General features: G+C 33.9%; 1 non-coding gene across 1 annotated transcript; it reads right to left on the bottom strand.

Moving 5' to 3' along the window:
* Positions 1 to 760: 760 nt before the first annotated feature.
* On the bottom strand, positions 761 to 866 carry LOC128035103 (small nucleolar RNA R71). The gene has a single exon (XR_008191507.1). It is a non-coding gene; the product is annotated as a small nucleolar RNA R71 (small nucleolar RNA).
* Positions 867 to 13,107: the final 12,241 nt, after the last annotated feature.

Consider the following 13,107-nt stretch of genomic DNA (forward strand, 5'->3'; position numbering starts at 1 on the left):
GTTGTTGGCGCCGCTGCCGAGGAGGCAATGTCACTAGTTTAATTTTAATTTTAATTTTTGTACGTAAAAGCATAATTAGGAAAATTTTAAGTTATAGATACGATTTTATTTTAATTATTATTACTAATCTTTTCTTTCTGGGTTTAGTGTATGACTCGTACTAGGGGTACACCTATTGTAGCAGTCACAGATCTAGAGAGAACAATCTAAAGAAATTGCTAATATCAACAAAAGTAACAACAACAACAACAACAACAGATGTAAAATCCACCACCACCTGCTACAGGTAACGTACCATGTGAAAATCCATTATTTGGTGACACTGACGATAACGCCCTAGGAAACCCACCAGCTCCATAGATACTCGCAAACATACACATGGCTCGAAATGAAGGAACCCTAAGGGATTATGCCTTACCAAGTCTGGACATTGTTCAATAAAGTATAGCAAGGTCGAAAATTACAGCTAATAATTTCGAGATCAAACCGGTGATGATTCAGATGACCCAGAATAATTTGCAGTTTAAAGGCACAATGACAGAGGACCCTAATCAGCATTTAAAATGGTTCCTCCAACTCTGTGATACTTTTAAGTATAACGAGGTCACTGATGACACTATTCGTCTTCAGTTGTACCCCTTCTCTTTGATTGATAACGCCTTTTCTTAGTTAGACTCGCAGGCACCATAGTCTATCACAACATGGGGTGAACTCGCTGGAAAGTTCCTACAGAAGTTCTTTCCGATTAGCAAAACAGTTCAGCTAAAAAGAGAGATTGTTGTTGTTAGACAGATAGAAGGAGAAAGTTTCTATGAGGCATGAGAACATTTCAAAATGTTGATTCAAAAATGCTCGTACCACAGATTTGCTAAGTGGATGCAACTGTAGGTGTTCTATAACGGGTTGGATGCGAATGCACGATTTGGATTAGATGGAGCAGTAGTAGGAGCCCTTATGAACAAAAAGGTACAAGAATGCATATGAAATCATTGAGAACATTGCATTAAACTCCTTTCAGTGGCTTATCAAACGATTTAATATGGCAAGAAACCCGCTATGGTTAAAGCTATCTAGGAGGATGACAAGTATCAACAGTTAGTGGATAGATTCAACCATCTCGAATCTGCTTCTAAATCATCTATGCATGGAGGAGATAAACCGCTCTTCAACTATTTCAACAATCTTTTCGAGGATATAAATTACATAGGGAATAGGGGTGGAAACCCTTATTCGAATACTTATAATCATGGTTAGAGAGATCACCTAAATTTCAGATGGGCAGGGAACCAAGGAGCAGGTAATAGTTCAAATCAAGTTAAAAATACTAATTATCAACCTCTTTATTTGCAGAAACCCCAGGACAGGGCCAACCCAAGTGACTATACTGCATGTGGTCAACGTTTGGATAGAATTGAGGGAGAAATGCAGTCAATGAGAACAGATGTTAAGCAAGTGTAGTTTGAGTGCACCAACTCAATAAGAACATTGAATAAACTCAAGTATCAAATGAGCCAATTGATAAGCATGATGGATGACATCAAAAGAAAAATTGGCACAGGTATTCCTAGTAATACAGAAGATAATCCACGGAGGGAAGGTAAGGAGCACGCGAAGACAATAGCACTTCGATCGAGCAAAGTATTGAGTAGCCTAGAAAACCCTACTTCGGAGGTAATTATCGAGAATATTGATGACCCTCAAGAGGTATCCCTAGAAGTTGAAGATGAACCGATGCCATAAGAGGTAATGACCCCGGGAACTGAACTAGAAAGGGAAACACCTCAAGATGCCGAAATCACAAGGATCCCGTTCCTTTGAGACTTGAAGAAAAACAAAAGCGGGATGGGGACGGATTTGTAAGTTTCCTAAACTTGTTTAAAACATTAAATGTTAACCTACCTTTAATTGAGTTAATTGAGAAGGTTCCTAAGTACGCTAAGTTTTTAAAGGAGATGGTGGCGAGGCGTAAGAAAATTAAGGTAGGCGAACAAGTTAACTAAGTGCTTTTTGTAGTGTGATTATTTTGAGACAGGTACGTTGAGATAAGAAGCATTCATTTTAATAGAGCTATAAGTTATTTAGGAGTTAGAATTAATTTAATGCCTTTATCAATTTTTGAAAAACTTGGGTTGGAAGATCTTAAAACTACTCAAATAACAGTACAGTTGGCTAACAGGTCTTCAATACATCCAAAAGGGGTATTGGAAGATGTTTTAGTCAAGGTACGAAGTTTCATTATCCCGACATATTTTGTGGTGTTTAATTTCGAAGAAGATCGTGAGATAACGATCTTATTAGGAAGACCCTTTTTGTCTACTTCTATCATTGATTTAGAAAAGAATGATTTGACCATGATAATCAATGGTGAGACAGAAATATTTAAATACGACTATCAATCAAGCGAAGAGAAATGTCGAAGGAAGTTAGGAGAACAGTGTAAAAAATTATATGTTTCTAACGTTCCCAAATCAAGAGACACAATTCCTCTTATGCGTAAGAAAGAATAAATAGGTTCAAGGAAAAGGACAAGTGGGAGGTGGAATGACACAACGGATGATGGACTAATACTGATAGAACAAGAACATCGTCCACCTGTAAACTGACAATATTGCTGGATGAATCTGGCAGTAAAAGTTAAAATTATTTGAATTGCTTAATGTTTGTAAATTATTATATATTTAACTAACCCCATAGTTTAGATTATCACTTTTATTTGATACATGTTTATTTTTAGACCAAGACATTCCCAAGATAGAAATTTGGGCTGAAACAGAGTCGGCATCGTAACAGGACAACCCTGTGTCGCGACAATACATGTAGAATACAAAAATTAACGAAAAGCACATCAATGTTGCGACATGACACCATCAAGTTGTGACATCACAGACAGTTTCCCCAAGATTTCCAAACTAATGGATGTGTCGTGACACGGAACTCCTATGTCGCGACATCATTGTAATTTTCTGCAGGGTTGACCCGACCCATTTGCGCAACCCGACGGCTTAAACACCAAATTTACTTAATTTTAAACCCTTAAAACATTTTGTTTTTAACCTAAAACCATATTAACCCCTATTTAACCATCTTATTTTTTCTTTTAATCTCTCACAACCTTAAAACCCTAAAAACACACCCTTTTTCCTCTTCTTTGATTTATCTAGAAGAATTGCTTCTCTCAAATTCTCTTGGTTCAAATGGAAGCATAGCGAAGAATGACGAAAAAGACAAAAATATGACAAGGAATACAATGATCCATACAAGGTTAAGGGTTCCTATATTAAAGTTTACTATCCTATTGAATATTGCTTGATTTGTTTCTTAGTTAAACATGCCTTCTAGAAAAGTTAGATGAACCAAGGAACTCGAACCATTAACGGTTACAAACCCCTCTAATTTCACAAACTCAGATATTGGAAAATATTTTACTAAACTACAAGGAAAAACTTTTAACTAAGAAAGGGGATTTGATCCATCAATGATTTTGTGTAAGGAATAATGACCCTTGGTTAGATATCATAGATAGGAGCATTTCTGAACAATCCATAAAGATAGTGTTGTGTTCCCAGTTGTTCAAGAATTTTATGGCTCTTTACGGGACCAAGAGTGTAAAAATAATGAAGGCCATATATGGGAATCGGTACTTGTGTGAACGAAAGAAGTGCAAGTAACTGATCGAATTATTTAATGCTCCATACTAAGAAAATGATTTCATTAATAAAACTGATTTAGAATATTTCTGAGACATAGATATGGATAATATTATAAAATTTTTAACTGAAGGGAAGGGTGAATAGAAATATCGCTCAGGTACCAATATCCCAGTATCCTTTCATCAAGCTATTATGTTTCATGAGGCTAAGATGTGGATTCAATTTGTGTGCACACGAATCGTACCTGCTTTAAATGTTTCTAACGTTAATACTTTTAGAGCAGTTTTACTCTATGTTATTTTGCAAAAAAAAAAAGAAAAAGGTTTGTATTGGAAAAAAAATCCACCAGAACATGAGAAGATGCATTAGCGCCTAGAGAGTGGGAGTTTTCTTTCCCCATCTAGTGACAGCCTTATGTAAAAAGGCGGGTGTACCTATGACAACTACTGAGTAGTTGCTAAAACCTTCCCAAAGTATCATTGAAGATATCTTGTTCCAACAATACATTGAGCTGTGAGCCAAACAGATAAAAGATCGGGCAACAGTAAGAAGCGACAACTACACCAACTTCATTACAAAGGCTGGCACAAGCTCAAAAGTAAGTTGGTGAGAGTAGTTATACAAAGTTAGATTGAATGATTCAGTGGATACAAGAACCAAGACCAACTTTTTAGGAATTTTCTAGGCAAAACAACATTTGGGTCCCCAACTATACACCTAATATGTTTGGGCCAAAAAATCTAGAACAAGAAGAAGAGGTACATGAAAGCGAAGAGGAAGGAGAGGATGAAGAGGACGTCTGAAGCGAAGAGATGGATTTTGAGGAAGAACATTGAACAAATCGTAATTCTATTTTTTTAAAGACTTGTACTTTTGATTTAAACTCTATAGGACTAGGATTAATAGTAGATTTTTAGTTATATTGCATTTTGTGTAAGTTTTCTATGTAGGAACCCAACATAAAAGAGACATAAACAATTCGAGTTTTACATGATCAAAGGAGGAAGCACCCACCATTAGGAGTTATAGCAACCATAACCAATCGGGTAACTTCTTTCCTTATCTGTTTAAGGGATACACATAAAGAACAATGTGTCAACTAAAGTGTGGTGGCTAATATAGAAAATTTGTTTTTTTTCAATCTTTATATTTTTTTTGGTTTTTTTTTCTAGTCTTGTGTGTGTTTGAGCTTGCAGAAATACAAGTGATTGGTTATGAGCATGTACATTGGTTGCTTGTGCTTACAAATAAATTTGGCATGATGATAGGTGATTTTAAAATTTTGATAATTAGACTACTAAAGTTCTATATGTTACACTGTAAATAGACATTAAACAATCAACTGTACCAAGTGATATAGAAAATACAAGGAAACAAGCATGCTAGTATGAATGATAAATGGTTGAATTTGAGTTTGTTTGACTGGCAAAATTTATGCATATTGAGATATTTAGGGATGACCTAAGGTATTGTTTCGAACACATCCAGAGCCAAAAAGCCAACCTATTAATGTTCATCTTTAGTACTAATTTTTGAGCCTATTGACACTTCTTAATGAACCTTATTACAAACCTCAAGCCTAAAAATGTTAATTTGTAATTGCCCTTTTTCTTTGGTCCTGCACTACACGATTATAGGCGTTTGGCCATACGTATTGAGGGTTAAATAGATACATTAAGGCAGAGTTTATAAAAATAGAGTGAAATAGGAATGATTAGAGTGATATAGGGATTATAGGCCAGCCTAAAAAGTACAAAATAAAATAAATCCAAAAAACAAAAAACAAAAGTAACACGAGAAGAAAAAGTTCTCGAAAAATGAAAAGCATTCTTGAGTGAGATGAGCTAAAAAAGAAAGTCACAAAGTCACAAAAGAAAGAGAAACTCATTCGTTAGTGCAAAGAAACTCGTAGGCTAACCGTAGTTACTATGTCATGCTATGATTTCCTATACATGGAGAGACAAGGAATGTGAAAGAAGAAGAAATAATGTGTTGAGCGATTATGGGTCACTAAGGGGGGAAGAATAGGGATCAATACAATGTGCCAAACTATTTTCATTTTTGTAACCCTTTTGATGCTTACTATTTTTGGATTCCATACCTGTCTTAAGCCTCAGAACGTTACAAGCCGAAAAGTCCCGTGTGAACGAAATATCCTTATACATGAATGGACATCATACTAAACATATGCATAAATGACTATTTGTATTTTTCTCGGATAATCAAAGTACTTGTACGATTGTTTATGGACCCCTATAGGTGAGACCCTTAAAGCTTGTATGTTTTGTAACATACTGAACTTGGATGTTTGTGATAAAAAGCGGTAAGTTAATTATTTATCATGTTAAAGTTGTTAGTAAGCATAAAATGCCTAAGTCATATGCTCCGAAGGCAATACCTGTATCATATTTGCTCAAGGGTCGTCATTTTTATTGCTTGAGGATAAGCAATGACCTAAGTGTGGGCGAGTTTGATCTGTCGTAATTCGGTGTAGTAGATTAAACTAGTTTTCACATTTAAAGAGATTTAATACAAGCATTTTTGTGATGTTTTAGTTAAGTTTTCTTAGTTTTATTTATATTCAATAAAATGTGCAAATTGAGTTTTTCATTGACCTTAAGGGCCGAATGAGACCTAAGGGTGAGCTAACATACTTTGAGGGTGTGCAGGAAACCATTAGAAGGTGCACTAAACGGATACTAGTGGCTATGTCACAACAAGGATGACTCAATGTCGCAACATAGGGAGCAGAATGGAGAAAGCTCAAGACTTCCTTCAATGTCGTGGCACAAACTGAGGGTTTCGCGATATACCCCTGAAGATAGCTAAAGAGGATTTTACTGGTTGCTATGTCACGACACAGGTCTTGGTGTGTCACAATATTGACTTTTTGACGAAAATTAAACACAAAGTAGGGGCATTTGGGTATGCACAATCAAACTTAAAGCTCGGGAATGTAAGCTAACCTAGGGTTAAGGACAACGACCAACTGAAGGCTATAAATTGGCTCATTTGTCACTTGTTTTTGACACCATTCCTTTAGCCTAGATTGTCTGTGTAGTATTTTCTTTCATTTTTAGGTTTTAGATTTATTTTAGTTGTTCTTGTTGATTTCAAGATATCTAAATTGTGGAAGCATTTGAACTTTATGGATTTTCCATTAATGTAACACCCCTAACTCGTATCCGTCGTCGGATTAAGGTTACAGAGCATTACCGTACAATTAAAAAATTTAAACAATATTTCATTCGCTAATATAAACATATCATATGTCAATCGTAAATGCACATTCTGTCCCTAAATCGATCCCTCGAGGCCTTAGAAATACCTTACAAACGATTCAGACTAAATTTAAAACATATGAAAAGTCCTAGAAAAGTTCACAAAAATTTGGAAACAAGCATCACATGGCCGTGTCGCAAGCCGTGTGGAACCTGCACCTAAAACAATAATGACGCATGATCATGTGAGGTGGTTGTGTGTGGCACACGGTCGTGTGACAGGCCATGTTTTAGGCCGTGTGTCCTAAAATGTGTCTTCAAACTCAAGTTTACCAAATTGAACTTACTTGGGCCACAAGCATACCATTTACTAACCATTAAACCTATTCAAAACACACTTAAATACTCCTAAAACATGCCAAAACACCCACATCTCATTCAAATCTAAATACCAATCAAATGTACCCTCATTAGTACCCTAATTTATATACTAAAACAATTCAACTCAAAGCCATAAGTTCATACCTTAAACATACATCAACCGTACACTATTTAACCACTTCACTCATATGTCAATGAGCCACAAACCAACTACATTCACATAGCATTTAAAAGTGACCAAAACATACATTTACATAAACAATTACAAGTCAAAATCAAAGCATATAGACAAATACTCTTACACATCACATTGGCAAAATAACATAAAAACTCCTATTACATGCCATTTATAACCAATAACCAAAACAACCAAAAACTACCAACATGAAGAACAGATAGTTTGATTGAGCTCCGAAAAGATTCCAACTGGTCGAGCTTCTGACGATCTACAAAAACAAGGAAAAACAACTAAGTAAGCAACTAATGCTTAGTAAGCTCGTATAAAGAAAACTTATTATCGAACATTTTAAGTTAAACAACCGAACTTAATTTCATTATGTCATAAGCCAACTTTCCTTTCCTATACACACCACCTCATAATGTTAGTTGGTGTAACATTGCATATAAAATTCCAATCAAAACATGGCATAAAACATATCTAACATTTCACTTTCATAATTCACCACTCATACATGTATACTAAACCATCTTTTCCTTTCAATTACACATTTCATCATAATCCATATCATTACTCAAAAATCATAGTTCATTTCATGCAATCACATACCCTTTAAAGCTTTATTTACCCGTTGAACCAAATGAAACAACTTTTAATACTTGAAAATATCCATATAACCATTTAATTCTCTAAACACACCACAATCATAACTAGATAACATATTTATAGACATATGAATCATATAATTACACCAAGGAATTAATATTCATTATCAAACTATACTAACTAAACATATGATTAAATATACACCATGGCTCAAACCAAAGCAACCCATGCCTCCATACATGTACATATATACAAAAACTTATCATTATACATAAATCTAACTCAAAGAGTAATTTAACATTTAAATGTAAAATTTCATGGCCCATTGAACTATAGCAAATTGACTCGGATACTCGGTTTTCCCTAAAAACACACCAAAAAGCATCAAAATGCCAACAGAGGCATTGTAATGCAAATACAGAGGCACTGAAGTGCGAACAGAGACACCGAAGTGCGATCCCGTACAAGCGCGCGTACTAACCCTATTGGCATGTCAATCGTATCCTAACTATTTACTATGTTCAAACGGGCATTATAATTAAATTCATAATATTAGAAAACCAACCATTTAGAGGCACTTCTTATTTCTGTACACATAGTATAAATCTGTTACATTCATTTTCCATTTGCACTTAATTACATCATTTAATAATTTACAAGTAAACAATGAAATTTCATATTTATTACAATTAACTAGTAATTAATATACATAATCATAAAGAAATATACATATATATATATATATATTGTTACACTACGAACTTACCTTGACAAATACAGTTGTAGAAACGAAGCCAACGACTCAAGCAATACTTTATCTTTTCCACGGTTTAAATTCAATTGACCCGTTTCTTTGTCTAAATAAAAAAATTTCATTCAATTAAATAATTAAAATAGAATAAAATACTGAGATTCATATATTTGAACCTTAATCATCATTTTACACTTTTACCCTAAACTTTTACTATTTATTCAATTTAGTCCCTAAACCCAAACTTTCTAAAATTCCACAATTAACCCCAACACTCTAAACTAATTTTACCAGTACCTCAAAACATTCCCTAAACACATAGAAATTATAGTATTCTCATGCTAAAATTTAATTATTTTCACATTAGTCCCTAAACTCAAAACTAACAAAATTTCCTTTACAAAATAGTTTTAATTAGCGACCAAGCATATCAATTTATTATCAAATTTCAAAGACATTACAAATTCATCATTGGCAATTTTAAAATCTTTAAGATTTTTAAAAACAAATGTATGAGTTAGCTGAATTTAGTTGAGATCGGATGTATGAGTTAGTTGAATTTAGTTGGAATGATCTCAAAAATATAAAAATGTAGTTACATGCAAAAATTTAGTGTTAGCCGAACCTTGAAGCTAAAAATTGAAGGTTTCTTGTTTGGTTTTTTTGGTGGAACACCAAAATAAAGATCATGATACCCATTTTTTTTAATGTTTTACTTATTATTATAATTATAATTATTTTTAATTTTAATTTAATGAATAAAGTGTACTAAAATCCTTACTAACAGTCCACTTTGAATTATTATGGTCTAAATACCATATAAGTCCTCCCACTTTCACTAATTAAGCCATTAAATAATTAAAATTTAATAGTGATTAAATTTTATATCTTTTACGATTTAGTCCTTTTCAATTAATTAACTATCCAAACATTAAAATTTCTAAACCGAACCTTCACATGCCAAAATAATAACTTTGTAAATATTTAATAAAAATATTTATGAGATCGGTTTATAGAAATGAGGTTTCGATACCTCATTTTCTAAAACCACTTGACTTTAGGAACATACCACTTGAACCTAATTATTCGTTCAATTAAAAAAATTATTAAATAAAAATTTAAAATTTTAACATAATTCTATATTTGAATCGTAAATATTAAATAATAACATTTATGGACTAATTCTTCATATTTGTGGTCCTAAATCCACTGTTTTCGACACCACTGAAAAACGGATTGTTACAAGAGGCCTTAAAAGCTTTTTTTAGTGTTTCCACCGATCAAGTTGATGCACATACTCTGGCGCCAATTGAATTTTCAAGTCGTGACGCAAGTCATTATCCTCTTCTTCAACATTTAGTTCGTCCTTATCTGGCGTAGAGAGTGCTTGACATTCTTCTATGCTCTCGGTTTCGATAGACTCAATACCTCTGATATTTGAAAAAGGCTCCAATTCGTAATCATCTTGTGTGGAGACTTTACATTTTTTCTTGGAACAGAGTCGTTCTTAGTATGGTGGGTCCTTGAATCATTTCCACTTCCTGACTCTCTAATCTTCTGAACATGTCATTGGATTTATTATTATCAGAAGCTCGATTTTCCTTGGAAAAGGAATCAGTGATGCTAACATTCTTAATGAGGACTGCTATCTCTTACTGTTCTAGTCCAAATACTTCCCCCAAAAATTACATGGAATTTTGCCTTACTGCCTACATCCAACCCATCATAAAAACATTGCAATTATGCTGCTCTCTCTACTCTATTCCCAATGAAGCTTCTTAAAACCTTTTTAAACATTTCCCATACTTTCCCTAAAGTTTCAATCTCTTTTTGTTGAAACTCAAGCAACTCTTCAAAAGCATCAAATACAGTCGCAATGGGCATAATCTTCTTCATGAACAATCGAAGAAATTCTTCTTATGTAGCAATAGTATTAGGAGGCAACATATCCAACCATTCCTTCTATTGCCCTCCAAGAGTAAAGGGAATCAACAAGAGCCTAATACTGTCAGAATATACCCCTTTATAGCTTACGGTGCTACATATGTGTTCAAACTTGAAAAGAAAGTTCGCTAGATTTACATTGTCATTTCCATGAAATTGACTATTAGTCACAATCCATGAAATAATAGATGAATTAATCTCAAAATAAGGAACCTCAACATTAGGTGTCGTTATCCTAGGTCTTAACCATCTCCGTCATGCAACATAGTATCAAGTAAGGAGGCCATGAGTGATGATATATTCTAGTTTCGGCTCAAACAAGAAGACATTGTTACAAGTTTGAGTCATGCAATGTTCCTACAAGCATGATAGATTGAAGAAAATTAACTAAAAGATGAATAGTACAAAAATAAATGGAAAATAAAGTTGTATCTATAAATCCGACTTATTTCTACCTAAAAGCGTACACTAAAAATTACTCAATGTTACAGCGTCTTCCCAGACAACAGCGCCAACAACTTGACCAGTTGCACGCATGTGCATTAAAACAAAGAATTTATAAAATAATTTTTAAAGCCTAATTTTACTACAAGTGTATAGGTCAGTTGTAATATTTATAGTGTTACAATGAAACACCAAAGTATTCCAAGGATCAAACCCAAAGGAAGAGGCGATTGAGCAATAACTAGCATACACAATAGAGGCTAAGTGGCTACTAATGCGATTTTATATTATGGCGATTCATAAAAGATGAGTTTGCAAGAAATGCAAACTAGGGGGACTATCTAGCAAATGACTAATGGGGGTTGGTTGACTTCGAGGTGGTTCACCAAATCACGGACTAGGGATATAAATCGCATAAATTACCAAGTGATTTTATTTTATATTCCGATCTCAATTTTACCGACTTAGATGAATTAGTCCTGATTTATCTTTCGATCTCGCCAGATAATCCGGGACTAACGATCAAGTGTGTGACAAGATTACCTTTCGGTCTCACTTTATCTTAATATTCCCTTAGGATCGTCACTATCTAAGTTTTTAGTTTTATTCAAATTAGTCCAATTTGTTACGATTTAGTCCTTTATCCAAAGATTTTAGTTTATCCATATCTCTATCAACCAACCTCCTTAAAGGTTTAGCTACACATACTCAAAGTTAAGAAAATAAACATATCAATGGAAAAAAAAGCAGCCATAAAAGTAAAGTTTGAGAAAAATGTGAAAGTTGAGATTTTTATGCAAGAAAAATTAAATAGCATGAAACCAAAAGCATCTAACAGAGGAATCTATTGTAAGAAATATAAAAGAACAAGCTTTAACAAGTTTAAAGTAAAATAAACTGAAATACATTACATGAAAGCTTAAAGAGTCTTGAAAGTAAGGTACATGGACCTGAAATTGTAAATAAAACTTAGCTATAGTATTAACTAACTTAACTAATATAAGAACAACAAGAACAAGAAGTAAATGCAAAAAAAATAAACTCTAATATAAGGTAGAAGAAGATAAAAAATAAAAAACCTAGAAAAGTGTAGAGAAAAACTAAAGAAAACCTAGAGAAAACTAAACCTAAAACTAAGCTAATGTGTCTTTAACCTCCTCAAAAATTTTTGGTTGTTTTGAAGGGTGTTCTGATGACTTTTTGATGCCAAAATTTCCCCTACACGGGACTTGTGTAATTGGTGGGTCGGGTAGACAAAGGGTGCCCTTTTTGTCTAAGTTTGTCCCTTTGACGAAGGCGATATCGCGATATCTCGGTAGTATTAAACTTAAGGGTCTTCCTTGAGAAGTGGATATCATGATACCCAAGGAGGATGTCTCAATACCACTGAAGGGTCTCATTGGTCTTCTATATTGGCAGAGGTATCGCGATTCCAAGGGTTGGATATCACGATACGCTTGCCCTAAATGTTGTTTTTGGTTGTTTTCAACCTCCAAAATGTCCCTACATCACTCAAACACATGGTAGACCTCCCAATGGCACTATCGACCAATTTGGGTAAAATATAGACAAAAATGAGAGATTTTCACTTGTTACCCAAAAAATATAAAAATACAAAAATAACAAACAACTAAGCTAAAAACTCTATTTTGCTCAAGAAAAAGCTCCTTAAGTGTGTCGAAAAAGCCTAATTTGCCATATCGATTTGTGGCAGATCACTATGACATGCCACAGATCTTTAATTTAAGCAAATAATAAACATGGTTAACCTCTATTATTCAAACATTACAAGGCGAAGAAAATCACATTGACAAGAAAGAGCTCTCCAAGTTACAACGCAAGGCCGCGAGGTACGACGTTATTACATATATCTCGAATGCTTGTTAATTATTAAACTATTCCATCTTTGGTTTATTAAAACAATTTGTTTTT

This window comes from Gossypium raimondii, chromosome 11 (genome assembly GCF_025698545.1).
Source record: "Gossypium raimondii isolate GPD5lz chromosome 11, ASM2569854v1, whole genome shotgun sequence".
In the NCBI taxonomy this organism is placed as follows: Eukaryota; Viridiplantae; Streptophyta; class Magnoliopsida; order Malvales; family Malvaceae; genus Gossypium; species Gossypium raimondii.